We start from the raw sequence: 27619 nt of genomic DNA on the forward strand, positions 1-27619 counted from the left end.
ACATAAAGAGTAACACATAAACTTTTAAAGCAGTTTCACCCATAATATCAAAAACATGGACACATGCCAAATACTGCAGCAGGTAAATTAAAAAATATTTACCATATAATGAATTATTATTAGTAATCAGAAGGGATACATTTTTGATACACGTGGAAATATGAATGAATCTCAAAACGTAACGTTAAGTAAGAGAAGCTAGTCAGTGATGAGTCTTTGCAACAAGGTTTTCCATTTACATGAAGTTCTAGAAATAGAAATCTATCATTACAAAAAGCACATCAGTGTTGCCAGGATATGGGTAAAGGGGAAGGGATTCATGTAAATAGACAAAAGGAACATTTTAGGGGTAAGGGCATTTACATAACTATTTATATTTGCCAAAATCATCAAAATTAGACTTAAAATCATTGAATTATATTATATGTAAATAATATCCAAATAAAATGGACCAAAATATAACTGAGACTTCCACATGCAAAAAAATAAATAAATCTAGACACAGGTCTTATTCCCTTCAAAAAATTAATGCAAGATAAAGCAAGGTGTTAAATGTAAAATTCAAAACTATAACTAAAAAATAACATAGGAAAAAAGTTACAGGTTGGTGATGACATTTTAGACATGACAAAAAGGCATGATCCATGAAAAATAATTGACTATATGAAATTCATTTAAAATTAAATTCTTCTACTCTGTGAAAGATGCTGCCAAGGGAATTAGAAGAAAAGCCACAGACTGGTGGAAAATATCTGCAAAACACATAACTGATAAACCACTGGGATTCAAAATATACAGGGAACTGTTAGAACTCAACAATACGAAAATTAGAATATCAATTTAAATAATGGGTGGAAAATGTTAATGGACACCTTACCAAAGAAGATATACGTATGAAAAATAAGTACATGAAAATATGCTCAACTCATCTTAAGACAACATGATGCCGCTACATACCTATTGGAATGGCAAAAATCCAAAACCCTGACAATACCAAGTATTGGAGATGATGTGGAAAAACAGGAACTGTTAAAATTATTTCCTTTATTTATTCATTTTTTAATTTTATTTGTTTTTAGAGAGAGGGGGAAGGATGGAGAAAGAGTGAGAGAGAAACATTGACGTGAGAGAAAAACATTGACCTGTCATCTCTCGTATGCATCCCGACCAGCTACGGAACCTGCAGCCCAGGCATGTGCCCTGCCTGATAGGGAATGAACCGGGGACTTTTTGCTTTGTGGGAAGATGCTCACCCAACTGAGCCACACTGGTCAGGGCAACAGGAATTTTTATCCCTTGCTGGTAGGAATGCAAAGTGGTATAGACACTTTGGAGGACCATTTGGTCATTTTGTATAAAATTAAACATATTCTTTTCATATAACCCAGGAATTACACTCCTTGATATTTGCCAAAATTAGCCGGAATTTCAGGTCCAAAAAAAGCTCATGCATAATGTTTATAGCAGCCTTATCCGTAACTGACTAAGCTTCAAAACAGCTAAGATTTATGATTGCTGGACTTGAAAGTAACTTTAGTAGGTGAGTGGATTAAGAAATAGAGGTAAATCTAGACAATAGAATGTTGTTTAATGCTAAAAAGATATTATTAAGCCATGAAAGGACATGGAGGGACCTTAAATGCATATTCCTAAGTGAAAGGCTACATAATTTATGATTCCAACTATATGACATTCTAGGAAAGACAAAACTATAGAGACAGTTAGAGGATCACTGAGTGCCAGAGGCTTAGTCTGATGGGGCTGGATAGGTGGATCAAGAAGATTTTGGAGGCAGTGAAACTATTCTGTATGATACTACAATAATACAGACGTCATTATTTATTTGTCAAACCCCTGGATTGTAGAACACTAAGAGTGAGTAAACTGCAGACATTGGGTGAAAATAATGTGTCAACGTAGATTCATCAATTACAACAGAAATGTACCACCTGGGGACAGGATGCTGATGAGGGAGGCTGTGTGTTTGATGGGGGGCAGGGTGTATGTGGGATTCTCAGTACTTTCTGCTTATTTTGCTGCCACCTCACACTTCTGTAAAAAACACAGTCGATTGAAAAACAACTATTATATAGCTGTTTAAAAATGAACTGAACCAAGTGATTTAGATTTATAATATAAGTGGAAATAAAATATATACCAACAATATCATAAAGGATGCAAGGGGGAAAAGGAAATTTACTCTAACAAAGATCTCAGTCTATAAGAAGTAACACATTATTTTAAGGTAGACTGTGATAATTAAAGAGGCAAGTTGTAAACCTTAGAGCAACTATTTACAAAGTAAAGGATATATAGCTAGTAAACCAATAGTCAAGAAAAATGGAATGTTAAGGTAAGTAGTTAACTTATAACAAAAATTATAAAAGAGGAAAAAGGAACCAAAAGCAGCAGAAAACAGATGGGACAAATAGAAAATAAATGACAAGACAGTTGAAAATGCAAACATAATTATAACAACATTAAATATCAATGGGCAAAAATGTCCTAGGTAGACACAAAATACATGAACCCTAAAAGAAAAAATGATAAATTGGATTTCATTAAAATTAATAACTCTGGTCTTCAAAAGCTAACTTAAGCTTCAGTCCTTGAGAAAATATGTGCAATACATTTTTTTGACAAATGCCTTGTATTTGAAACATATGAAAAAACTCTTAGAAATCAACCTTTGCTGATCAATTTAGCTGTTATAACTAATGATACCCATATTTCATTTAAAACATTTAAAGTTAGTTTCCAGCTTGTTTTACAGATCAAGTTCAGGATGTGTTAGTCAGAGTCCTCCAGACAAGCAGAGTCAATAGGATATTATATAGATGTAGAGACGGATACATAGATAAAATACGTAGATACATAGTTATTTATTTTAAGGAATTTGTGAGATTTTGGAGGGTGACACACCAGACCTGCAGTCAGCAAGCTGGAGACTCAGGAGAGTCAATAGTGTAGTTTTGGTCCACAGGCCTGCATGCTCAAGACACAGCAAGAGGTGATTGATGTTTTAGCTCAAGTGCAGAGGTAGTCTGGTGGAAGGATATTTATTCCCTATTAACTTGAGGGAGGTTGAGTCTTTTTCTCCTACTCAGGTCTTGAATAGATTAGGGATTGGATGGGGTGAACCCCATCAGAGAGGGCAATCTACTTTACTTATCCTGCTCTTTCAAATGTTAATCTCATCTTTAAATACCCTCACAGACAGAGTCAGAATACCATATAAGCAAATGTCTGTGCACCTCATGGCCCAGTCAACATAGGGCAACAGCAACTCTGCTCCTGTGCCTTTATCGATTGATTGATTGATTGATTTTTAGAGAGAGGAAGGGAGAGAGAGAAACATTGATTTGTTGTTGCACTTATTTATACATTCATTGGTTGATTCTTGTACGTGCCCTGACCAGGGATCAAACTGGCTACCTTGGTGTATTGGGATGCCACTCAAACCAACTGAGCTAGAGCTGGGCACATTTTATTTTTTATTCTAGGATCCATACAAAAGGACCAACACCTTTCTGAGACTTGATGATGTTGAAGCAGAGACAAAAGCTACACAGACTGGTAAAACCACACAGTCTGTGTGTAATAAATCTGTAAATAAGTCTATAATAAATCTGTTACTTTGAATTTGAATAATGGCCACTCTTCTCACATTTTATTGGCTAAAATTAGTCACATGGCTAGGCTCATGTAAATTGGTGAGAAAGTACAGTTATAATATAGGAATATACCCAATCACATGAAAATAAATGCTGATAAATAATTCTCCTGTGGGGGAAAGGGAAATTGGGGACAGTAATTCATTTCATCATATTAATTATACAGCAGACTGTCTATAATTATGAAATATAAAATAGATAAAAAAATACTTCGGTGTTAAGTAAACTTTATCTACTTTATTAACTTTGTGAATTGGACAGAGCTGAAATAATAAATAAATTGATCAAAAATAATTACTGGCAAAAGAAAGCATGGCATCATTTAGAACATAAAATAGAATCATAAGAGGTACAAAAATATGGTCCTTGATTAATTTTTATGTATTTATTTATTTTAATTGCCATTTTTATATTATTTGCTATGATATTAATAACTACTATACTACTTAGTTTTCTTGGCACTGTAAAACTGAGTCCATTGTTCTAATTCCATTGAAAATATAGAACATTAATTGTAGTATTTCACCTAGTTACTAATGGAAGCAGGGTCTTACTATATCTAGTTTACCTGTGGGTTAATTCTATCTCACTATCTTTATCTCTGGAATATATACAGACTGGAATGTTTTAGAAAATGTTGTATTAGACCCACTTCTGAGCCATATTGACTAAGTTAGACACAAATTTTCACATTCCATTTTCATAAACAGAAAACACATAACAGGCAACTCATTATTTTCCTTCACTACTTCTATTTTACTTTTAGAACAATGTAATTCTTCAAACACTATCATACACACACATACACAGACAGACACACACACACAGTTTTAAGGTTGCATAACCTGACATTTGATTTTCCAGCTTCCTTTGTGCCTCGGCATGGCCGTGTGACTATGGAAAGAAAGTAGAAGTGATATGTACTATTGCCAATGCAGTGAATACTGGTTTTCCTTTCATTTCCTCTGCTTACTTTCTCATTGTGTAGAAAATGATGAATATTACAGTACCAGTGACATCAGACCTGGAGAGAAACAGCAGAAAGCCACCTAACAAGGGTGATGGGGCCTTCATACATAACCTGAGTTCCTAGGTGTCCTTGGGGAGCAAACCTGCCTACCCTCCCTGGACCGCTCACTTCCACTGAATTGTTCTGTGAGAGAGACTGAAAAAAATCTCTTTTTTAAGCTGCCATAGTTTGGGTCTCTTTTATAGTAGCTTAGTCTGTATGTAACCAATTCATGGACAGATATGTAACCTGGTATTATATGTGAAAGTTAAATTGATTAATTGGATAGAATCTACCAATCGTCGAGAGCTCGTAGAGTAGATCTTGGAAACTGACTGCCTATCTGACCTTTCTTATTAGTTTTATTGAGTCTGTATGCCTATTGACAGGCTCTTGGTGGTCCAACCCAGGCCTAAATTATCACACACACAGATTTAATCAAGAATGCTTAAAATAAAGTAATTTCTGTAGCCAAAGGTTATATGTATTTAATTATAAAAGAAGAAAACTTGAGTTGGTTTCTTCAGCTTTTAACCAAGACCCTGGCAATTCAGAATGAAAACTTGGACTATAATTTCCCCAGACTTTCTCATTATTGTGCAAGTGGTGTACTAGTTGCTTGCAATATAGGGCACTGGTAAAAGTGGTAAACAAATAGGAATTCCTTAACATAAGAAACATCTCTAGTTTACCAAACCCAAGAACATCTGAGTTTATAATTAGCCTGGGAAGGTCATTCATGATTTCTAAATAAAGTTAGTGTCCCAACATCCCATTTGTACATTCCATGTACATTCCTACTAACTGGAATTTCTGCCTTTGAATAATTAGGATATTTATTTTCATGGTATTTCACTAGTGATTTTTTTTCAACTCATTTATCTGTATATTGGTGTTCCTTCCCCTTTTCCAACAATAGAATTCTTATTAAAAATGGTGGGTTATATCATCACTTTTTCTCCTGAAAAATATATTTGTTTTCCTCTCCAAACCAGTTGTGGCTATTGCAGCTTTCAAGTCAGATCTTAAGTAAGACTTTCACAAAAAGGATTCAAAATAAAAGAAAACTGCTGTTCCATCATCCCCAAAGTTTCTATCACCTTTAAGGGAAGTGAATGGCTCTCAGAGAAGTTGTAGTGAATGCTGGTTCCAGTGTTATGACATTTCTATTACCTCATTGTTTGATCATTTCTCTCTACTCTGCTCAAATGATGCCTGTAGTTTACTGTTTCCATTTTTCACCTTGTGATTTATCCGGTGTTATTGAGGACGCAGTCTGTTTACTGTAACAGTGTTTTTATTATCCTTGTCTAAGGATGACTTTATGATTATGTGTTCCCTCTGAGTCTTCTCTAAATTCTTTGTTGCTAGCATTGTACACCATTACTTTAGCTCATATTGCCTTACAATATACTGCTGAATATATTGCTGTACAAAGAGTGTACAAATTTCTTTCTTTCCCTCCTCAGGTTTTAATTCAGCAATCAACTTTCTTGGGGAGTGGTTTTCTCATTATACTAAATGAAGTTGATATAGATCCAAGAACCAAATATGACTGATGAGAAAATCACAGAAATAGAAATATTACACATTCACAGCTTTCCTGTACTTTTAAACTCCCAGAATTTTCATTTATTTTGTAAATGGAAGGGTAAACCTGAAGGCTGTCTTAAAATAGATTGAGCCACAGACACCTTAATGGGATGTGAATGTGATGCTGTCAAGTTATGTTTACAAATAATGTTATTTCCTAGACAATTTTATTTTAGGGATTTGTACAGGGTTTTTTTTTTCCTGTGCAAATATGTAGCTTAAGCCAGGATATGTCAATAAAAGTGTCTTGTGGATATGAACATGTCATCTGATAAAAATTCATGTGAGCTATTCGCTCGTGGCTGAACCTAGAGGTAGGCCAAAGACCACTGAGGAGGAAGCAAATCCCAAGCATTTAGATCCCTCACCATACTGAGTACATACTTAATATCAACACATCAACACAGCACTGTGTAGTTTTTTTTCAAAAAGTCTACAGTTGTGTAATGATCAGTGAGAAGTATGGTATCATAGAAATGATTTTTATTTTAAAAGAACCCAGCTGTAGATCTGCTTGTCATTGTCCTGCCTAGAAAAATGTCCACTCATTTCTTCTAGAGATTAGGATGTGCAGATAGCTACTCCAAGCCTAAGTATTCTGGCCTAGAGTGTTCCTGAATACTTTCCTCAGATCTAGGAGACTGACTAGTACAGTGCTTAAGGGCATACCTTTTCAGCTCAGAGAGCTGATCAAGGTTTAAATGTGGCTTCTGCTAAACTCCCTTGCTATGTGTGAGTACGGAGATTACAATGGCACCGCCCTCATAGATGTCATGTGAAGCATTTAGCACATTACTTAGAAGAGAAATGGTGGTGCCTGGGAAATGGTTGCTTTTGGCAATGGCATTACTTGCCTAATAAAGCAACATGTTCCTGTTTCCCTATACCCTAGTAATCATCCATACCTATTTCTATACCATCGGAAGAATAATATGACTTCATTTTTCCATTTAGGCATACTTTCTGTGCATGTAGCCAGTGTGGACTCTTGCTACTGGGTGACCAAGGCACTGGTTGGCCCAATATTTACAAACCTCAAAGCATAAGTACCTTCCAGAATTGTAAGGATTAGGCATCAATAATATATTTAAAGAAAGAAACAAAAGAAAAAGTACAGTTAGTACATATCATTTATCCAAGGATATAGGAAGTGTACTTAAAAATAGTGAGTAATGTGGTCTTCTATGACTAATTTGATAACTGAAATCTTTAAACCATGGTGTTAGATCAAAGCAGTGTGTAGATTATTGAAATAAGTTACTAGAAAATACTATAAAGAGAAAACAACAAGAAATATGAAACATAAAGATAACTTTTTATTTTTTTAGAGTTGTATAGCTTCTAAAGCAAGCACAAAACCAGTCTCAGCAAACCAGTATTAACCTAATAAATAAGGTTTTTGTTTTCAAATCAGGCTTAAGGTTTCCAGATTTAATCTCAGAAGAGTTTATCCTATGATTTTATAACTATTAGAAGGAAGGTAAAGTTACTTGATTGCCAAAGAGAATTAGTGGTTGGGAAGCTGGAAGGCAGAAGATTAATAGTGTGTAGTAAAGACTCTGTACTTAATTAGTGAGAAAACTGATGTTTCAGGTTCCTCTTATTTTATGAGAAAATTGCTTTATCCAAACTTAAGGTGGTAGCAATACTTTTTATTGTTAAAGATATAAAAATTATTATTTACTTTTTAAAAACATGAGTAATACATTCTACAGTGTACAAAATTTAAAAAAATATGTGCCCAAAATCTATAGTGGAATGCACATCTCTTCATAATTCCACTTACCCATTTTCTTCCAATCTAAACTTGGTCCTAGTTTTGTTTCATGTGATTGGATGCCCTTGAGCTCATCCCTTGCATATTACTGGGCCTAGGGTCCAAGGCTGTTTTAGCTGTATGATATTTGAAATCTGGATAAAATCTGTAGTAAAGACTCTGAATATCTGGAGTTCCAGACCAGTTATGTTATACAGGTAGAGTTAAGATGTGTACTGACAAAAATAGATTGCCTTAGTTACTAGGCTATAGCCAATTGCCAGGGAAAGTTCTATCTTGTAACTTCTTAGGAGGAAGGCAGCCTGCAAGGTATTGATCTTTAATCAGTTATATCTCTCAGAGTATTTGCATTCCTATTTTTTTTTATTTTAAAACCTCCCCTTCATTGTTCCATTTAGTAAATGGTCAATACTATTTCTGGGCCTGAATCCAAATGCCTTGAACTTTACTTGATTGCTGATGAATGCAGTATTAAGAATACCCCCTAAAATATATTCTTAAAGTACATCACAAATTATATCAATTATATTACTTGCCACCTACATTACTGACATCTGTTTATACTCTACTACATACATACATCCTTGGTAATCTCATTCATTCTCATGGCTTTAAGTTCCATGTATATTCTTTTGCCTCCCAAATGTACACTTTCAACCCAGAATTATTTGTTGAACCTTGGACCTATGTATCTAATGACCTACTTGATTTATTTACTGGAAAATCAGAAATACCTTTCTAAATCTGATACTTGAGTTATCAAGCTGTCTTTTATCAACAGAAGAGAGCTTTGTTGCCATGCCAGAGCAATCTCTAGATATCATAGAGTATTTTCAAGTCTGCTGAGGACTTACAGGTCCTCATTTATCCTTAACTCTTTGTTAATAAAATATGTTTTCTACTGCTATCATATTTTGGGTTAGTGAATATAATCCATTTATTATTTTAATGTCATTATATAATTTCTAAATTACTACATTAATTTATAATTTGTTCCTTCATATTAACATTGACAGTTAATATATAAGTTTATTTTGACTTTAGTTATGCCATTCAAGAATTTAGGAAGCTCAGTAATACCTATCCCAGTTTTCGTTTTCCAAATTTAGGAGTTCAGTTATTCATTCTCTTTTTATAAGATGAATCCATCCTTTTCCACCCTCACTCATGATTCTGAAAGTCTTTATTAAATATTTTTATGAATTCATTGTTTTCATTTCAGGATATAGTGCAAATTCTTTCCCAGATGTAGACATTTTGCTTAATAAAATATTAAAGATAAAATGTATGTTTACTTCTGGTTTGATTTATCATTTCAATGATATCTAACAGTTTGTATTTTCACTGGAATCATCTCATTCCAAGAGAATTATAACACAGAAAATTCCATAGCCATGTTTTCTCTATAGTGTCTCTGAGTCACACTTTCAAAAAATCTATATATAATAGCTTTATTGAGGTATAATTCGCATACCATATAAGTAACCCACTTATATGATACTCTATGTTTCTAAGTAACTCTCCTATATGATACTCTAAAAAACTATGTTTTTTACTATATTCAGAGTTATGCAACTACCATGTAGTCAAGTTCAGAACCTTTTTACTACTACCAGGAAAATAAATCTTGCACACTTTAGAAACAATATCTCATTTTATCCTGAAGTGCCCCTCCCCAAATCCTAGGCAATCACTAATCCAATTGTGTCTGATTGCATCACTATTCAGGAAACCTCGTCTAAGTGGAATTATACATTATACACTCCTCTTATACACTATTAACATAGTGTTTTCAATTTATGTTTTATTATGTATCAGTACTTTATATCTTGTTATTTCTGAATAACATTCCACTGTATAAATATAGCATATTTTGTTTATTCACAGTTGAGCAGTATTTGTCTTGTTTTCACATTTTGGATGTCAATAGTAATACTTTTATGAACATTCTTGTACAAGTTTTTGCATGGATATATATTTTTATTCTTCTTTGGAATACTTCTTAGGAGTGAAATTGCTAAGTCATATGGTAACTCTTTGTCTAATCTTTGAAAGAATTGTCAGACTGTTTGTCAAAGCAGTGGCATCATTTCACACAACCGCTAGCAGTTTATGAGGGTTCCAATTTCCCCCCGGTTCTTGCCAGCACCTTTTATTACCTCTCTTTTTGGTAATAGCCATTTTGGTGGGTATGAAGTGATATCTCACTGTGGTTTTGATTCGTGTTTCTCTGATGCCTAATAATGTTGAGCATCTCTTTATGTGCTTCTTTTTTTTTTTTTTTTAATTGTAATTGTTGTTCAAGTACAGTTTTCTGTCTTTTACTCCCATCACAGCCCACCCCCCAGGTCTTCCCCATCTCCCTCCCACTTCTAACCCCCTTAGTTTTTGTTCGTGTGTCCTTTACATTTGTTCCTGTAAACCCTTCCCCTTTACCCCTGAAATTCCCTCTCCTCTCCCCTCTGATCACTGACAGCCTGTTCTCTATTTCAGTGTCTTTGGTTATATTTTGCTTGTTTGTTTGTTTTGTCATTTAGGTTCCTATTAAAGGTGAGATCATATGGTATTTGTCTTTCACTGCTTGGCTTACTTCACTTAGCATAATGCTTTCCAGTTCCATCCATGCTGTTGCAAAGGGTAGGAGCTCCTTCTTTCTGCTGCATAGCATTCCATTGTGTAAATGTGCCATAGTTTTTTGATCCATTCATTTACTAATGTGTACCTAGGTTGCTTCCAACACTTGGTAAATTGTGCTGCTATGAACATTGGGGTGCATAGGTTCTTTTGGATTTGTGTTTTAGGGTTCTTAGGATATAATCCTAGCTGTAGAATTGCTGGGTCAAAAGGCAGATTCATTTTTAGTTTTCTGAGAAAATTTCATATTGTTTTCCATAGTGGTTGTACCAGTCTGCAATCCCACCAACAGTACACTAGGGTTCCATTTTCTTCTCTAGAGTAAGGGACATAAAGGAAAGAATAAACAAATTGGATATCATCAAAATAAAAAGCTTCTGGATGGCTAAAGAAAACAGTATAAAAATAAAAAGAGAACCCACCATATGGGAAAATGTATTTGCCAATGATACCTCAGACAAGGGTTTAATCTCCAAAATATATAAAGAACTTACACAACTCCACTCTAAGAAGACAAGCAACACATAAAAAAAATGGGCAAAGGACTTGAACAGACACTTCTCCAAGGAGGACATATAGAGGATCAAGAAACACATGAAAAGATGCTCACTATCACTAGCTATCAGAGAGACTCAATGAGATACCACTTTATACTGTTCAGAATGGCCATCATAAACAAAGCAACAAACAACAAGTGTGGGGAAAAGGGAACCCTACTACATGTGCTTCTTGACCATTTTAATATCTTCCTTGGAGGAATTTTTATTTGAAAATGTTGCTCATTTTTAAATTAGATTTTAATGGAATTTATGGAATTTAAGATTTTTATGGAATTTAAGATTTCTTTATATAATCTAGACACAAGTCACAAGATTGCAGTTCATCTTTTTTCCAAGGAAAATATCTTTTCCAAGTTTGAATGTACTAAATGGAATACTTTGATAGTGATTGAGAAAACCTCTGATATTTTCCCTTTGAATAAATAACAAATACCCTCACTGAAAATACTGCAGGGACAGGTAGTAGTAAGTATAAACTTATGACATTAATTTAAAGTATGAAAAATGCAAATATACTTGAATTTACCAAACTTAATTATAACTATCAATTACTCAATGTTTTCTAAAAATTGATGCTAAGGAAACAACATTTATTTACTCTGAAGTCTGCTAATGTTTACCTGAAATTTTGTGATATATGTGTGAAACAAAGAGTTGTTACTCTTTTGCATGCATGTGTTAGCATGAGCATTGAGAATTTTTAAGCAGGCTAAAAGAAAATGTACCCAAAACATCCTGAATCCTCTTAAAAGAAAAAAAAAATACTTCCCTACAGAGTAGAAGATATATGGGTACATCATTCATATTGATTAAACAAGGATAAAGAAATGTCCAGAAAATAATATTAGAAAAATCAAAGTTCTTTTTTTTTTAAAGATTTTATTTATTTAATTTTAGACAGAGGGGAAAGTAGGGAGAAAAAGAGGCAGAGAAACATTAGTGTGTGGTTGCCTCCCACGTGCCCCTCACTGGGGACCAGGCCTGCAACCCAGGCATGTGTCCTGACTGGAAACCAACTGGCGGCCCTTTGGTTCACAGGCTGGGTGCTCAATCCACTGAGCCACACCAGCCAGGGTTCAAAGTTCTTTTAAAAGAATTTCAGACACAATAGGTAGCAAATTCAAGGTAAAAAGTAATGGCAATGTTATTTTTTTGGAAAAATATATGGTTTATGTAGCCAAATTTTTTTAGTTTGATTTCAGTCAAATAGTTTTAAGATTAGAACAAAATACTGGCTTGATTTATGCACTTGCAATTTATTCATAAGAAATTGCTCTACATGATACATTTTATAGTAATGTTGGACTGCTTTAGGGGTCTGTAGTTAACCTTAATTTTACATCCATTTGTATATGTTGTCAGTGCCAAAATATTAATTTTTTTATATATGTGCATTAACTTTGGTGACAATCCATGTATTCTTGATGCTTCCAGTTGATTAACACCTTTTAGGAACAAAATAACTGTGCCACTAGAGGTGTTCAGATTTTATCAACTTGAATGTTCTAGGTGGGAATGTCTGCCATCAGTGGGTATCTCAAGGAGAGAGCAGGAGCTGCAAGAAAAGGCTGGGCTTTATTGTGGTAGCTGATGAGACAGAGCATGTCAAATGTTCTTGGGGAACAAAGACACTGTGTTGATAAAGAGAATTTCAGTTTTGCCTTCCTGCTGCTTTACCTCTTCTGTAAAATTTAACTCAAGTCCCCTTTCTTTTAGAAAACTCAGGAGTCCCATGGGGGTTATTTTTTTTAGTCTTGCTTATAGCACCTTGAGTTTATCATGGTCTTAGCGCTTAATGTGGCATAGCATAAGTGTGTTTTTGCTTATTATTTGATTAGACTGTGATCTTTCTAAGGTATAGGACTGTGCTAGATATGTATTAAATATTTAATGCCTAGAATAGTGCCTAGACCCTAAAGGTGTTTTAAAATATTTTTGAGTGAAAAAATACATGATATGAAGCTCTGAAATCTCCCATGCTATCTGATTTTAACTATAACTAAATTTATAGTAAATAAAAATAAAGAAGATTACATAGAAGTAATTTTCAAAACTAATCAGGATTACTTTCTTTTAAGAGTCATTAAATCAACTCACAAACCAGAATGGTTCTAGATAATGGAAATGCATTTTGGGAGAATGAGAAACTGATATATTAATACACATTTGGATCCCCAATGTGACTTAATGTATGGTTGATATACTTTCCAAATGGCAGAAGAACTTCATGTATCTAGTTAATATTGACTTTCCATGGATATAGAGATGTTTATTTGAGCTGACAGTCTTTCAGTGTTCTAACCATGAAGTGAGACATGCTTCAGGTAAACTAAAATTCAAGAAGAAAAGACCATTTGGCCCATTAGTTGTCACTCGATTGTCGTTACCATTCACTTATGATCCAATTCCTTTAATCACATCTTTATTTCACTACATGGGCATAAAGAGTAAAACCTTTTTTTTAATGCACACAGTTTCCTGATTTGCCTCAAAAGACTTAGTTGGTTGCTTTTTCAGTGTTTGGCACATTCAGCTTTCCTTAATTATGTGTTTCTGAGGCATTTTGCCTACATCTTCTGAATTGAAGTAAAAGATCATGGATAATAAAATAGTGATAGCCATTTTTGCTCTTATGATAAAGAGATGAAGAGGCATTTGAAAAAATTATTATTGAGAAATGTATTTTAAAAATTTACTTTCCAGTTAGAGGGTCTTAAGCATACAAATGTTAAATAGACATTCCTCCTAAGATTCACAAACATATGACCAGCAAACACGTGAAAAGATGGTCAGCATCATTATAGGGAAACACAAATCAAAACCACAATGAGGTAGCAAGGCAAGTATTATAAAAACAAGCAAAAAAAACCACAAACAAACAAACCCCAAAACACCAAAACATCAATGCAATAAAGTAAAAAAGAAAAGAAAAAAATGTTAGTTAGATGTGGAAGAATTGGAACCCTGATATATTGCTGGTGGGAATGGGTCAGCCTGTATATAAAACAGTTTGGTGTTTCTTCAAAAAAATTAAACATGAAATTACCATACTGTTACTGAACAAAATTTGGGGTTTGGCTTCCGAGCACCATAAAAAGCATACTCTAGAGGCAAAGGCTATTGAGAAAGGAAAGGTATTTTTATTCAGATGCTGACAGATCTGGGAGAATGAGGGACTCCCTCTATCAAAGCTTACCTCTTCCACAAAAACCCACGCAATACCATGCCCTCTTCAGTAAGGCCAAAATGAAACAAAACAAAAAGCTGTTCCCAAAGTCCTTGCTCCCTTTTAGAGTACCACACTTTGGAACCCAATGTGGCTGCTAAGCAGTCATCTAGACAGCTTAGCTTGTTCCTAGCTGCTGTTCTGCCTCAGGTTCCTTTCTGGAGGCTGCATTTGATACTGGTGGCCATGACCGCATGGCTGCTAGGGATGCTAAGCTCACGTGGCCCATGGAGAATATAGGCCAGTGCACCATCCCAGTGCAGGTCCCATGCAACCAGTAATTAGCAAGAGAGCATCTTTATTCCCCTGGATTTACATTAGTTTTAGGTGTGGTGTGGCCAGGCACTTTCTCAGAATAACCAATTAACTTCCCAAATTTTTGTGTGCTTTGGGTACATTCACCACCCAACCAGTCCCTTCTTTCCCCTGGCTAGACTGACAGGCCTCTTTGGTTCAGCACCTACCCTGCTGTCATGTTTACTTCTCTTGGGCATATAACTGTCTTTCTCTAGACCCACCACCAATCTGGTATTGGAAAGGGGTAGGAGGGCTTTCTCCTCTATCCAGTTATCTTGTTAACCTTATGCATGCTCAGTGCACAAACCTCCGCCTGCCACCACATGGTCAATGGAGGTGAATCCTGTGGCTGTCTGTCAACCCCACATCTCCCATGCCCTAGTGTCTGCATGGAGTGAGTTGCCCACCCTTGGGGCCCACTGGCAGAGAGTGACTGGACCAAAATTTGAAGCAAGGGACACTGGAGATCCCACACAGCCCCCTGGGCAGCACCCAAGAACTGCCTCTGAGGCAGCACCAAGGGAGTCCTCAGTGGGAGGGGCATCTGCAGCTGGCAGCAAGACTTCTGCACTGGTGGAATGTCTGTGAAGCATGAACTCAGTTCAGAGTGGCCTCACAGTCCTGTGTAATTGCTGTGCAACTCAGTGTTTTTGCCATGGCCCTGGGTGGCTTGTGAAGGCAATGACTGGCAGCATGTAATGCCCTCAGTGCTAGAACCTCCAACCTCAGTCCCCAAGGAGCATGGTTTGGCACACAAATGGCGTTCATTCCCATGCTCTAGCTCCATCTCCTCTGGTGGCATCTTCTATTCCCCACCCTCAGTCTGCCCCCTGAAGTTCAGAGAGGCTATCTATTGGTATCAATATGACCCTACAATTTTTGGTGTATACTGTAAAGAATTTGGAAAACAGGCATTGAAACAAATACATGTATACACATATTCACAGCAGAAGTCTTCACAACTAAAAGGTGGAAATAGCCCAAATGTTTAACAAAAGATGAATGGATAAATTTTTTATAGACATGAAATATTATTTTGATGTAAGTGAATGATATATTCTACAATGTAGATGCCCCTCCAAAGTAGTCCACCAATGAAGGAAATTAGACACAAGAGGTTTCATATATTTTTTAATTCTACTTATGTGAAATTCCCAGAATAGATAAATCGGTAGAGATAGAATACGAATTATTGGTTTTCAGGGAACTGAGGAAGGAAGAAATGGGGAGAAAATACTTAATAGGTAAGGGTTATACAAGGGGATAATGGCAGTGTTTGGAGCTAGATAGAAGTGCTGGTTGTACAACATTGTGAAGGTACCAAATGCCACTGAATTTTTTCTCTAAAATGGTTAATTTTGTGCCGTGTAAATTTTACCTCAATAAATTATTTTAAAAAATACAAATGTCAATAAATATTTATTTATTTATTTATTTATTTATTTATTTATTTGTGCAAATAAATTTAAGGAGTGGAGTGACGGCAACGTTTGGAGATTTTAAGCTTAGTTTTTAAGAGTAAATTGGTTTCTTTTTCAACTAGTTACTGAGTCTTAGGAACTTTGATTGTAGGATTTGAAATGAGTTGAAACCACTCTAAATACAAAGAGCAATGAATGCCAAAGGCATTTTCTTTTAATAACAACAGCAACAATAATAATAAATATCCAGAGAATATGTCTTCAGGGACCAATTCTACTAACAATGACTAAAACAATAACATGTTCATTTCTATACATCTGCTCAAGATTACTTAGGAAAGGACTTCTGATTTTCACTTTTCTCTTAATAAGCAACCTTTGAATTGCTAGACTGAAAACGAAATGATATTTCTCTGTGAAACAAATCACTTTCTGCTTTTCTCTAAATTTACTTTTTATACAAGCTCACCAGAAACAACATATCTTATCCTAATCTGCCAGCCCCCATCTTCTTCATGGGGCTATCACCATAATAAAACCCTCAAGGAATGATTTAACTTCATAATTATAAGGACTCAAAAAAATGATTAGAACAATGCTTTCCTTCTCTCTCATTTTCCTCTTGTTAATTCTCTAGCCTGCAATTTGCTTTTCCTTTAATGTTCACTGTTGGGGCCCAATACGGCCCCCTGGTAGAGACAGGATGAGGAGTTTATTCATACTGCAGAGCGATGAATGTCTCTGCACAGCAGTGGGATGTACAAGAATATTGAAATGATTGCCGGCTTGCTGTTCCCATTTCCTTTCAAAGTTTGTTTCTTAAAGACCTGGAGTGACAAATACTAATTTTGACTTTTTGAAAAATATCAACAGATATTTTCAGAGGTAGTTTGGAAAGCAACCATGACTAAATATATCTTGTTTTATTTATAAATATCAACAGCTATTTTCAGAGCTGTTGTGTGTGTGTGTGTGTGTATATATATATAGCTTTATGGCCATGTAAACTCATTGACATTTTATCACAGGGATTACATTGAAAACAATGGATTATGTATTGGTGTCTGCCTGTCTTTTCTTCACTACAAGTGATACTTTATTGTGGAGAAATTTTTAATTTTGGTAGATTGGAAAATGAACTAATACATAAATAAAGGTGCAGTTAAGGAGAAAACAGGTACATTTTAAGGTGGACTCAATAAAGACTAAAAAAATTGAGGTTTTTAAAAGGTTATGAAGATAAAATAAACTATTGAATAAATCTTTTTGGAAAAGTTAGCTATCTATCTGGATCAAAAATAATATGAATCCTTTGGATAATACTCATATACCTAGTATACGAAAAACTGAAGATGTTCAAATAACTTAATTGTGAAAAGTATAAAAGTGCTAAATCGTAATATAAGAAAATCATTTTATAATTAGGGACAAGACAGATTTTTTACTTAAGCTTTGGAATTATAAAGAAAATTGTTGGATTTGGCAATATAAAGTTTCAAATAAGCACATGAAACATAAAAGTGTAATATGAGACTCAGGTTGAGAATAGCTATCAGTGAAATATTTAATTAATAAAATATTATCCATTATATATAAATAGCTTTTAGAAATCTATATAAAATTCCCCAGCAAGAGCAAAGTGTGCAAAACATAAATGGATAATTGATAATATTCGGTTTTGTGACAGGTCACACAAATGGTCAATGAGTACTTGATTAAATGTTCAGACTCACTGAAAATCAGTGAAAGGTACATTGTTTTAAATCAATGAATAGCATTTCTTATATATTATGTTAGAATTAAAGGATTTATGTTATGTAATATTTGATATGAGTGGAAACATATTTTTATACATTTTGGATAGAAATGTGAACTAATATGTCCTTTTTGAGATCTATTCATGAATAATTATAAATATTTAAATGCTCAAAACCTTGGACTGGAAATTTTTCCAAAGTATGCCAACTACACAAAAGTTATAAGTGTACCAAAGAGCATATATATAAGAATACTCAAGGTAACCTATTTTAAGAGGAATTTTCAAAAGCAACATATGTATCTATTCACAATAAATATCTGATTAAATAATTGTATATCAGCACTATGGAATACTCTTTACCCTTGTACATCAGCACTATGGAATACTCTTTACCCTTTAAAAAGAATGACTTAGATTTATAATAATGTGGAAATGGAGTCATAATTTTTTGTTCAATGTGAGGATTTTTTTAAATTTGAAAAAACAATCTGTGATATTATTTCATTTTTGTTTAAAATCCATATAACCCTGGGAAAAATAGTATGTGTGAGCACATAAGAAGTCCTGTATGATTATTCAAAAATTATCTATGATAAACTGAAGAGAGTGAATTGAGGAATGGTGAAACAGGCATTTTAGCTAATATTCACCTCCAGTGTTTGACATTTTTATAAATAAATCATGTAAAGTTTTTAAGTTTAAATACAATAAGTGTAATAATAAGAGCAAAGAAAGCAATGGAGATGTTTGAGTTTTAACTGTGGTATAATTGTTGAGGTTTTTCTTTGTGACAGCATGCATGGGACTGGAGAGAATTATGCTAAGTGAAATAAGCCAGGCAATGAAAGACAAATACCATATGATCTCACCTATAAGTGGAACTTAATCACCAAGACAAATAAATGAGCAAAACAGAACCAGAAACTTGGAAATAAAGAACAAACTGACAGTGATCAGAAGGGAAGAGGGAGGGAGATAATGGGGAAGGGGAGAAGAAGGGGCAAGCAAAGGAACAGGAATAGAGGACTCATAGGCATGGACAATCAGGGGTGGAGATTGATTCTGGGAGGGGTTGGGGTAATGGAGAAAAAGGTAGGACAACTGTAACTGAACAACAATAAAATGAAGTACCTCTTTATATAATGATAGGAAAATATATTCTACAACTAAGTATATAATTGAATTATTTTCATATAAATCATTTTCAATACATGTTATCTTATACTAGCTATATATTAGCCAATATACAAAGGACAGCTAAACAAACAAATCCCTTATAACAGAATACTTACTAGCGTAAACACATATGTGAAAACCATGTACCAATACCAAGGAGTTATTTTAACATGAGAGTGAATGGTTCTGAATGGTCAGAAAAAAATAGAGTGCACTCTGAGTTACAAGTTCAGGCAAGGTGAAAAGCAATAGTGTTATTTTCAAGATCCAAGGATATCTGCAACACTTAAAGATTACTTTTTCACAAATTGCATAATTTCTGTTTGGTTTTTATAATTTTTCCAACACTTCAGAGGATGTGTGAGTCCATATTCCCTCATGGACATTCTGATTTAGACACCTTGCAATTTCGAGCTCTTTCATAGAAATACACATGCAGAGTAAATGCCCAGAGCCTTTTTAGAATATACTCATCTTATTTTCATCTGTAATGTGATCATAATGTTAATTTGACAAGTAGCTATATTTTAATTGCTTTGATATTAAGCCAACTAAATATTTTGGAGAGTTTTTTAAAATTTATCCATGTTCAGTTACCGTTGTCCCATGGTTTTCCCCACTGCTCACCCCTACCCCATCTCCCCCCACCCCCACAGTCAATCCCCCCCATTGCTTGCACCCATGAGTCCTCTATTGATGTTCTTTTGCTTTCCCCTTCCCTGTTTTTCCTGTTTCCCCCTCTTCCCCCTCCCTCTGGTCACTGTCAGTTTATTCTTTATTTCCAAGTCTCTGGTTCTGGATCTGCTCTGAGAGATTATTGAGATTTCCTCTTCATGCCCATTTTTTCCTTCATCTCAGTCATATAGTTTTACTCATTTCCATGGAATATGTGCCTTTTACCACAAGCACATTTATTGTGAAGTGTGAGTCACTACGAAGTTGGACCTCAGAGCATGCTGGACATCTGTTATTTAGTTTTATAGCATTAAATGTACCTATCATTTTTTGCAATACTTTAATCAACCTAAATGGATCACCATAATGTTCTGAACTGAATTAAAATGTCATTGGTATTCAAGCCTCTTCTTTATATAGCTCAGATAATAATACCAAGTTACATTCCTGCTTGTCTTCTAGTTTATTTTTTATTTTTATTTTTTTTATCACTCAAAGGCCATGGTTTATAATAAGGTTAACTTTTGGTGTAAATTTTATGGCTGTGGGCAAATGTATACTAACACATACCCACCATTATATACCATACAGAATGGTTTCAATATTCTGTAAAACTAAACTGCTTTGTGTTCCACATACTTATTTCTTCTTTCTCTAACCACTATACACCTCCTATCTTTCCAATGTTTCTATAGTTTCACTTTTTCCAAAACATTATATAGTTGCAATCATTCAGTATATAGTCTTTCTATATTGGCTCTTTTCTCTGAGTCGAAGCATTTAAGTTTCCTTCATGTCTTTTTATGGCTTGTCAACTTAAAATGCTATTAGCTTTTCAGTGCTGAATAATGTTCTTTTGTGGATGTACCATAGTTTATTTCCACTGTGGATGTACTAATAATATTTCATTGTGGATGTACTACAGCTTATTTGTTCATTCACTTATTGAAGGACATTTTAGTTGCTTCTAAATTTTGGTAATTACGAATAAAGCTGCTATAAATGTCTGTGTGCAGGCTTTTGTACAGAAATGAATTTTCAACTGTTTTTGGTAAATACCAAGTAGCACAATTACTGGGTTGTCTGGTAAGAGAATATTTAGTTTTGTTGAAACAGCTAAACTGTCTTCCAAAGTGGCTGTACCACTCTTTATTCCATCAGCAATGATTGAAAACTTCTGTTACTCCCCATCTTTGTCAGCACTCATGTTGCCAGTGTTATGGATTTTGGTCACTATAATAGGTGTGCAATAGCATTGTTTTAATTTGCATTTTCCTAGTGACATATGATGAGTAATACCTTTTTATATAGTTTTTTGACATCTGTATATCTTTTTATGAGGTATCAGTTAAGATTTTTGGGCCATTTTCTAATTGCTTTCTCTTATTGTTCAGTTTTAAGAATTCTTTGCATATTTTGATAAGAGATCTTTATCAGATATGTCTTTTGCAAATATTTTCTCCCAGTCTTTAGCTAGTTTTTTCATTTTCCTGACAGTGTCTTTCACAGAGCAGAAGTTTTTAATTTTAATGAAATCCAGCTTATTAATTTTTTCTTTAATGGATCATGTTTTTGGTATCATATTTAAAAAGTCATCAACATAGGACAGGCAGAGTTGGGCAGCTGTGTGCGGGTTGCAGCGCAGAGAGCAGAGAGCATTGGGGCCAGGTGCGTGAGGCATCCGGGGCGTGCAAGACCGCAGCGGGTGGAGCCTGGGTGCACAAAAGGCAGCTGGCAGACCCTGGCAGAGGAGTGGCAACTGGCAGACCCAGCGAGATGGCGATTGTGAAGCAAGGCACTGTGCGAAACCCAGGATCACAGTGCTGGGAAATAGAGCCTTGGGGCACTGATTAAAGACACCTGTGGGTATTAAGGCACAGGGATGGGCTCCCAGCCTCACAGGACAGGTCCTTGGTGGGTCCCACAGCGTGCACAAGCCCACCCACACGGAAATTGGTACCAGAGGGGCCCAGTTTGCTCAGGGGAAGCAGCGGAAGAGACTGAGTTCCCACAAAGAGTGGAACAAGTGCCATTGTTCCCTCTCTGTCTTGCCCCCACATACAACGTCACAACCCAGTGACTGGGGTGCCCCGCCCTGGTGAACACCTAAGGCTCCTCCCCTTATACATAACAGGCACAACCAGACTAAATGGGGGGCGGGGGTGGCGGGGAGATGGTTCAAACAGAAGTGAAAGCCCCTCAATCAGTTTTTTTAAGTGACCGAGAGATAGCCAACCTATCAGATGCACGGTTCAAAGCACTGGTGATCAGGATGCTCACAGAATTGATTGATTTTGGTCACATATTAGATGAAAAAATGAAGGCTACTATAAGTGAAATGAATAAAAATGCACAGGGAACCAATAGTGATGGAATGAAAGCTGGATCTCACATCAATGGAATGGACCAGAAGGAATAAAAAAACAAACAAGCAGAAAAGAATGAAGAAATAAGAATTCAAAGAAATGAGGAGAGGCTTAGGAACCTCCAGGGCATCTTTAAATGATCCAACATCTGAATTATAGGGGTGCCAGAAGGAGAAGAGGAAGAGCAACCAGTGAAAAACATATTTGAACAAATAATAAAGGAGAACTTCCCTATTCTGGCAAAGGAAATAGACTTCCAGAAAGTCTAGGAAGCTCAGAGAGTCCCAAAGAAGTTGGACCCAAGAAGGAACACACCAAGGCACATCATCATCACCAAGCCCTTATTTTATGAAATGTTAAAGTGACTTACCTAAGAAAAAGAAGATAAAAAAATCATGTATAGTAAAATGACAGCAAACTAACAATTATTAACAACCATACCTAAAACAAAAACAAAAAAGAAACGAAGCAAACAACTAGAACAGGAACAGAACCACAGGATGGAGATCACATGGAGGGTTAGAAACAGGGGAGTGGGAGGAGGAGAGAGGGGGAAAAGGTACAGAGAATAAGTAACATAGACGGTAGGTAGAAAATAGACAGGGGGAGGGCAAGAATAGTATGAGAAATGTAGAAGCTAAAGGACTTATAAGTATGACACATGGACATGAACTAAAGGGGGGATGTGGGTGGGAGAGGGTGTGCAGGGAGGAGGGGAGTGAAGGGGGAAATGGAACAACTGTAATAGCATGATCAATAAAATATATATTTTAAAAAGTCATCAACAAATCCAAAGTCATCTACATTTTTTCTTGTGCTATCTTCTAGGAGTTTTATAATTTTCATTTAACATTTTGTTCAGGGTTTCATTTTCAATTAATTTTTGTAAAAGGTGTAAGTTCTATCCAAATTATTCCTTTTTTTTGCATGTGAATGTCTAGTTCTTACATCACTATTTGTTGAAAATAATTTTGCTTATTTAATGCCTTTGCTCTTTTGTCAAAGATCAGTTGATTGTGTCTTGGTGGATCTATTTATGGGCTCTATATTTTGTTTCTTACACCTACTATTCTTTTGTTAGTACCTCGTTGATGTAATCGCTGCATCTTAATAGGAAATCTTAAAGTTAGGTAGTGTCAGTCCCCCAGTTGTTTCTGCTTCTTTGTATATTGTTGCCTATTCTGCCTTTTGTTTCTCTATACAAACTTTATCAAAATTTTGTCAATATCCACAAAATAACTTGGTGGGATTTTTATTTGAATTGCACTGAATCTATAAATCAAGTTGGAAAAAATGGACACCTGGACAATAATGAGTTCCATATTGATAAACATGGAATGCTTTTGCATTTAATTAGTTCTTTGATTTTTTCCCCCTAGGGTTTGTAGTTTCTATCACTTAGATCAGGTGCATATTTTGCTAGGTTTAATTCTAAGTATTTCACTTTTTGGATGTGAATGTAGATGAATGTTGATGACTGTGATTTGAAGTTCAAATTGCACTTATTCAATGCTAGTATATAACAAAGTGATTTTTTTTTGTATATATTAACCTTGGATTCTACCACTGTTATAAATTTTCTTTAGTTTCAGGATTTTTTTTTCAATTCCTTCAGATTTTCTGAATAGACAATCATGTCATCTCTGAATGAAAAGTTTTATTTTCACCTTCTGACTCAGTATAACTTCCTTTTTCTTTTCTTGTTGTGTTGCATTAGCTAGGATGTTCACTATGAGGTTGAAAGCCAGTGGTGAGAGGGGAACATCTTAACCTGGTTCTTGGTCTTGAGAAAGCCTCTAGTTTTTCACTACAAGTATGGTGTTAGTTGTAAGTTTTTTTGTAGATATTCTTTTTCAAGTTGAGGAAATTCTCTACTATACTTAGTTTACAGAGATTTTTTATAATTTAATGGGTGTTGGATTTTGTCAAATGCGTTTTTGCATCTTTTGAGAGGCTCATGTGTTTTTTCTTTCTGTTGTTGTTGATGTAATGGGTTACATTGATTTTGCAGCCTTCTTTAGAAGCATTGATTTACATTTCCCTATGGCTTTAGAGAAGGAACATGTATTTCCATTTAGAGGTGTGGGCCACCTAGGTAAGGTTCAGGTAATAGTTCTCTAAAAAACTATTTAATTAGTTGATAATTCAGACAAATATATATGTACAATTTAAATAAATAATTTAAACATTTGCTATTAAAATTTAAACACATATAAAGCCTCTTTTATTTCTCTCTCACTGCAAATCAGAGTGTATGCAGTTTTTCCCATATTTGAATGAATTCATCAGTTTACTGTAGTTGAAAAAATTTTAAATATATGCCATTATCCTTTTATAACTTTTCCATAGTCCCAAGATTCATATGAATTTTTTGTAGCGGCAGGGTGATGAGCTATCTCTTAGTGATTCATATTACAGCTATTCATTGGTATAAGATTTAGACGAATATCTCTTAGAATTGCGTATATACTAGTTCATTGACATCAAAGACTGAATGTTAACTTTTATTATCCTCATATCATTTCTTCCCACTTCAGAGTAAGTATAGGCAAGTATGTGGCACATTAACTTAGCCATGAAGCTGACCTCCAACTAAATTCCACTTAATATTGACCTTACATATAATTATTTTTGACATATCCATTTGAAATAATTTTAATTATCTTTCCTAGCTTCTGCTATTCATTAGACATTTTTTTGAGAATTGAATAAATGTCAGATGTTGATTATTCTAGGCAAATAGAATATGGCAGCAAACAAATTTGTTTTTTCTTCCCTCAAGGATATTATACTTTAGAAGGAGTAGGGAGCATACGAGAAAAGGTGAAATATAGATGTATAATAAAGTGGATGATAAGAAGTGTTAGAAGTTATTAGGCAAGCTGAGTGGGTTGAGAATGAATGTGGAATGCTATTTTAAAGAGGTCTGCAGAACTCTCTGTGATATGGTGATATTTGTGGAAAGATTTAAAGAAAGTAAAGAGGGGCACCACTTGGACATTTGAAATCAGATCATTCCCTGCAGAGGGAACCATAGTAATAGTTCAGTGGCTTCAAAGAACAGCAAGTAATCTAATGTAGTCGGAGTAAAATAAGCAAAAGAAAGAGAAGTCAAAGATGAGACCAGAGAAATAGCAGGGTTCTGGGTCACATAAAGTCTGCTGGACTACAAAAGAGACTGTGTTTTCTTCACATGCTATTGGAGAACTTTGAATGGAACAGTTTTACTTTATGACTCTGGTTCTATTTTGAAAATGAAAGCAGGGAATAGATAGCAGCAGAGCTACTGTATTGATCTGGGTGCAGTGGTGGCTTAGATGATTGTAGTATGGTTAAAATGGCATACATTTATGATGTATTAAATATATTTGGGAAATAAAATTATCAGGATTTGCTTATGAGTTATATGTAAAGCATGAAGAAAAGATCATCAAAGTCTTGTTTAAGTTTTTGTTTTGAGCTAATGGAAATTTGGTGTATCCATTTCCTTAGATGAAGGAGACCAAGGAAAGAAGCAGCTGTTTTGGAGAAAATACCTTTCAGTTGCAGACATGTTAAAAATGAAGCTTTAACTTGTTGAACATGTTAAGTATGGAATATGATAGAAGTATGGCTGAAAACACAAATGTGGAATTCTTCAGGATATATGCGGCATTTAAAGAGTGGATAATAGAATGTGGGAAAAGAGTGTTACTAGAGATGAAAAGATGTCTAAGAACTAAACCCTTGGACACTACAACCAAGGAGATTTAGAAAGAGCAACCAGCTAAAAAGGAGGAGAACTGGAAGCTGTTGTCCTGGAAGTCTAGGGAAGAATAGTGATTCAAAGATAAACTTCTCTCCTGGTGAAGGGTGCAGATGTATCAAATCACTGCTAATTTGGTCAGGATCTCACTTGAAAGTTTTCCTTCTTAATGTAATAAAAAGAACTTGAATTGACTCTATTTGAGATAAAAAAGAATATTGAATTTTAAGCTAGGAGCAATTTTATGAATGGATTAATTATTTCATGTGACTGCTAACTTCAGGTCCCCTCCCTCATTATTCAGCACAGTGGTTCCTTATATAATATAGCTTCTGTCGTTAATGGGAAAGTCCTGTCTCCAAATGCTTTCTCTGACTCAGGGAACATTTGTGATACCCCGTTATTTCAAATTGTGTTGGGGTGGTACATCATAATGATTTTGAAACACCTTGTCTGCATAAGTCAGCAATTTTCAGCCCTTTTCATCTCTTTGCACACATAAACTAATTACTAAAATTCAGTGGTACACTGAATATATATTATTTTTGCCAATCTGACTAAAATAAGCATGATTTTGATTCATTCATACCAGATGGCTATTATGTCGATTGTTGTCATTTTTCTATTTGAGAGTGTATGGAAAAAGAGGTCAGTGGCCCTGATTAAATAGTCAGGTACTATATTTTTAAAAATTCTTACGGCCATGGCACACTGGTTGAATATCACTGGTGTAGGCTTTGGCCAACTAGCTCAGTTAGTGAGCATCGTGCTGATACACCAAGGTTGTGGGTTCAGACCTTGTTCAGGGCATATACAGGAATCAGCCAACACATTCATAAATAAGTGAAACAACAAATCAATCTTTCTCTTTCTCTCTCTCATGCTCTTCCTCTCTTCCTCTAAAATCAATCAATAAAAATTTTTAAAAAACTGTTTGTGTAAGTCATTGCAAATGGTTGCTAGTGGTCACAGAAGGGAAAAGATATCCTTGAAGTATTGCCAATCAGATTCTTTGTGTTCCAGCTGAATCTTAAGATTATGATACTGTAGCAATATATCAAACTTGAATAATGAAATAAATTATTTATTAAAGAATAAGGAAAGCTGATTCACTTTAATGGAGCAGAGGTCTTTTCCCCATTTTTCCCTCTTAGTCTTTTCTACTTGTTTTCTCTTTGAGTTTTGGCTTATTTTGGCTTGTTTTCAGAATGAACAGAGGAGTACATTGAAGAAAGTGTGAATTACTTCATCTTTTTCATTGTTGCTTTTCCATACCACAACCAGAAAAGACACTCCTTGCTCCATTTTCAAAAGCAAATTATAACCTCACAGGTTTCTAAAATATTTAAATGCATAGACAATTGACAAGGAATTCATTCATTCCTCACCACAGTTCTATGAATTATACATTTTATAGATAAGAAAATTAAGGATTGGAGAGAATTTATAGTATTTCCACAATTAATTAGAAACTTGTTATTGTAATCGTAACTGTGAATTCATTAGTGGCAGGCCTATATGCCTTTGGTTTCACAAAAGGAATTATGTCGGATGAGCAGCTAGCTCATTGCCTACAATACCAGTTCAGGAGTCTGAGGATTTTTTTGTGTGTGTGTGATCCAAATTTTTTGATATATTTGCATGTAACATGATATTATTTTCAGATATAGAACAAAATGATTTGATGTTAGTATATATAACAAAATG

This window comes from Phyllostomus hastatus, unplaced genomic scaffold (genome assembly GCF_019186645.2).
Source record: "Phyllostomus hastatus isolate PE091 unplaced genomic scaffold, TTU_PhHast_1.1 phas_contig_40, whole genome shotgun sequence".
Taxonomy (NCBI): Eukaryota; Metazoa; Chordata; class Mammalia; order Chiroptera; family Phyllostomidae; genus Phyllostomus; species Phyllostomus hastatus.